Consider the following 4,274-nt stretch of genomic DNA (forward strand, 5'->3'; position numbering starts at 1 on the left):
CCAGCAGGGGCTGTCGCCTGCCGCGGCCAGCGACGTCGGGCTGGCCCCTGCAGCGCCTAGCCTCTCCCACGCGGGGGGCAGGCCAGAACGCGGGGGGCCAGGGCCCGAAGGCAGCCCCCCCGCGGGCGAGAGAGCAAGCCAGCAGGGGCTGTCGCCTGCCGCGGCCAGCGACGTCGGGCTGGCCCCTGCCGCGGCCAGCGATGTCGGGCTGTCGCCTGCCGCGGCCAGCGACGTCGGGCTGGCCCCTGCAGCGCCTAGCCTCTCCCACGCAGGGGGCAGGCCAGAACGCGGGGGGCCAGGGCCCGAAGGCAGCCCCCCCGCGGGCGAGAGAGCAAGCCAGCAGGGGCTGTCCGCGCGTCGCGCAGCGCGGCATGGCTGCGGGGGACGCGCGCGCGCGCCCAAGCGCCCAAGGGCCCCCAAGGGCCCCAGGCCCTCAGGCCCCAGCGCCTGTTTTCGTCAGCGTGCCCCCCTGACGAATTTTCCTGCCTGGCCCAGTCCAGCGTCCAGCCCCTGTTCGTCGAAAAATCTGCGCTGCCGATTTTCCACGCGGCAGCCCCTCTTTTCGTCAGCGTGCCCCCCTGACGAATTTTCCTGCCTGGCCCGGCCAGTCCAGCCCCTGTTCGTCGAAAAATCTGCGCTGCCGATTTTCCACGCGGCAGCCCCTCTTTTCGTCAGCGTGCCCCCCTGACGAATTTTCCTGCCTGGCCCGGCCGGTCCAGCATCCAGCCCCTGTTCGTCGAAAAATCTGCGCTGCCGATTTTCCACGCGGCAGCCCCTGTTTTCCTCAGCGTGCCCCCCTGACGAATGTTCGTCGAAAAATCTGCGCTGCCGATTTTCCACGCGGCAGCCCCTCTTTTCGTCAGCGTGCCCCCCTGACGAATGTTCGTCGAAAAATCTGCGCTGCCGATTTTCCACGCGGCAGCCCCTCTTTTCGTCAGCGTGCCCCCTGACGAATTTTCCTGCCTGGCCCAGTCCAGCGTCCAGCCCCTGTTCGTCGAAAAATCTGCGCTGCCGATTTTCCACGCGGCAGCCCCTCTTTTCGTCAGCGTGCCCCCCTGACGAATTTTCCTGCCTGGCCCGGCCGGTCCAGCCCCTGTTCGTCGAAAAATCTGCGCTGCCGATTTTCCACTCCGCAGCCCCTGTTTTCGTCAGCGTGCCCCCCTGACGAATTTTCCTGCCTGGCCCGGCCAGTCCAGCGCCCAGCCCCTGTTCGTCGAAAAATCTGCGCTGCCGATTTTCCCCGACGAACCTGCAGCTGCACAAATCCGCGCTGCCACTGCCCCATTGTCTGGACCAACAGTCTTTTCCATCAAGCCCTGGACTATAAATCGTCCAGACTCATCGCCAGCACCCGCTGCCGATTCTGCCGACTTTGCCGATTTCGTCGGCGCTGCCGATTCCAACACTGCCCGCCGTGCCTGAACCAGCGCTGTTTCGTCAGCGTGTCCCCTTGACGAATTTCCCTGCCTGGCCTGGACAGTCCATCTTCCAGCCCATGTTCATCGAAAAATCTGCGCTGCCGATTTCCCCGACGAACCTGCAGCTGCACAAATCTGTGCTGCCGATTTCCCCCCCTGTCGGCATGGCTGCCGCTGCCCCGATGTCCAGACCAACAGTCTTTTTTGTCGACTTTGCCGATTTTGTCCGCGCTGCCGATTCCAACACTACCCCCTGCATCCAAACCAGCATTGTTTCGTCAGCTCTTCCCCTGACGATTTTAGCCCTGTAACAAACAGTAGGCCTCCAATCCCGCCAACGGGAGCCAAGTTGATAGGGAAGAGAATTGAATGACGCGCCTGGTCCTCGCACCCCGCCACCCGAGGGGCCTTTTTCCCGGCAGCCTCTGAAAAACTCTAGCTTTCACGGTCCTCGCCGCCCCTCACCACCATGGCAGGCCTCTAATCCCACCCATCAGCAGTTGTAGCCGATAGGGCAGTGATTTGAATGACGCGTCGCGGGCCTCCGGGTCATCTCACCCGGCCATTAATTGGAGCGTTTTTGGCTGGCCGAGGATGGGGGGATGGATCTCTTCTTCCGAAAAAGCAAACAGTACATCGGGAGTTATGTTGACGGGGCATGGAATTGAATGACCCGTCGCGGGCCGCCGGGTCATCTCACCCGGCCATCCCGGGGAGCGTTTTTCCCGGCAGCATCGGGGAAACTCTTGCTTTCACTGCCCGCTGCCCAAGTCCCCACTCGAATCGGCCCCCCGCGCCAACAAGCCAACGCTGCCGAATCGGCAGACACTGCTGCCGAATCTGCCGACACTGCCCCGCGGGCTGCCACTGCCCCAGTGTCTAAACCAGCGGTCTTTCTCATCGAGCCTTGGACTATCCAGTCCGTCCTGACTCATCGCCAGCACCTGCTGCCGATTCTGCCGACTTTGCCGATTTTCTCGGCGCTGCCGATTCCAACACTGCGCCCACCGTGTCTGAACCAGCGCTGTTTCGTCAGCGTGTCCCCTCGACGAATTTTCCTGCCTGGCCTGGACAGTCCACCGTCCAGCCCGTGTTCGTCGAAAAATCTGCGCTGCCGATTCTGCCGACTTTGCCGATTTCGTCGGCGCTGCCGATTCCAACACTGCCCGCCGTGCCTGAACCAGCGCTGTTTCGTCAGCGTGTCCCCTCGACAAATTTTCCTGCCTGGCCTGGACAGTCCATCGCCCAGCCCATGTTCGTCGCAAAATCTGCGCTGCCGATTTTCCCCGACGAACCTGCAGCCGCACAAATCTGCGCTGCCGAATCTGCCGACACTGTCCCGCGGGCTGCCACTGCCCCAGTGTCTAAACCAGCAGTCTTTCTCGTCGAGCCTTGGACTATCCAGCCCGTCCAGACCCATCGCCAGCACCCGCTGCCGATTCTGCCGACTTTGCCGATTTCGTCGGCGCTGCCGATTCCACCACTGCCCGCCGTGCCTGAACCAGCGCTGTTTCGTCAGCGTGTCCCCTCGATGAATTTTCCTGCATGGCCCGGCCAGTCCAGCGTCCAGCCCATGTTCGTCGAAAAATCTGCGCTGCCGATTCTGCCGACTTTGCCGATTTCGTCGGCGCTGCCGATTCCAACACTGCCCGCCGTGCCTGAACCAGCGCTGTTTCGTCAGCGTGTCCCCTCGACAAATTTTCCTGCCTGGCCTGGACAGTCCACCGTCCAGCCCGTGTTCGTCGAAAAATCTGCGCTGCCGATTCTGCCGACTTTGCCGATTTCGTCGGCGCTGCCGATTCCAACACTGCCCGCCGTGCCTGAACCAGCGCTGTTTCGTCAGCGTGTCCCCTCGACAAATTTTCCTGCCTGGCCTGGACAGTCCATCGCCCAGCCCATGTTCGTCGCAAAATCTGCGCTGCCGATTTTCCCCGACGAACCTGCAGCCGCACAAATCTGCGCTGCCGAATCTGCCGACACTGTCCCGCGGGCTGCCACTGCCCCAGTGTCTAAACCAGCAGTCTTTCTCGTCGAGCCTTGGACTATCCAGCCCGTCCAGACCCATCGCCAGCACCCGCTGCCGATTCTGCCGACTTTGCCGATTTCGTCGGCGCTGCCGATTCCACCACTGCCCGCCGTGCCTGAACCAGCGCTGTTTCGTCAGCGTGTCCCCTCGATGAATTTTCCTGCATGGCCCGGCCAGTCCAGCGTCCAGCCCATGTTCGTCGAAAAATCTGCGCTGCCGATTCTGCCGACTTTGCCGATTTCGTCGGCGCTGCCGATTCCAACACTGCCCGCCGTGCCTGAACCAGCGCTGTTTCGTCAGCGTGTCCCCTCGACAAATTTTCCTGCCTGGCCTGGACAGTCCATCGTCCAGCCCATGCTCGTCGAAAAATCTGCGCTGCCGATTTTCCCCGACGAACCTGCAGCCGCACAAATCTGCGCTGCCGAATCTGCCAACACTGTCCCGCGGGCTGCCACTGCCCCAGTGTCTCAACCTGCGGTCTTTCTCGTCGAGCCTTGGACTATCCAGCCCGTCCAGACCCATCGCCAGCACCCGCTGCCAATTCTGCCGACTTTGCCGGTTTCATCGGCGCTGCCGATTCCAACACTGCGCCCACCGTGTCTAAACCAGCGCTGTTTCTTCAGCGTGTCCCCTCGATGAATTTTCCTGCATGGCCCGGCCAGTCCAGCGTCCAGCCCATGTTCGTCGAAAAATCTGCGCTGCCGATTCCCCCCTGTTGGCATGGCTGCCGCTGCCCCCTTGTCTGGACCAACAGTCTTTTCCGTCAAGCCCTGGACCATAAATCGTGCAGACTCACAGTCAGCACCTGCTGCCGACTTTGCCGATTTCGC

Source organism: Populus nigra, chromosome 2 (genome assembly GCF_951802175.1).
Source record: "Populus nigra chromosome 2, ddPopNigr1.1, whole genome shotgun sequence".
NCBI classification, from domain to species: Eukaryota; Viridiplantae; Streptophyta; class Magnoliopsida; order Malpighiales; family Salicaceae; genus Populus; species Populus nigra.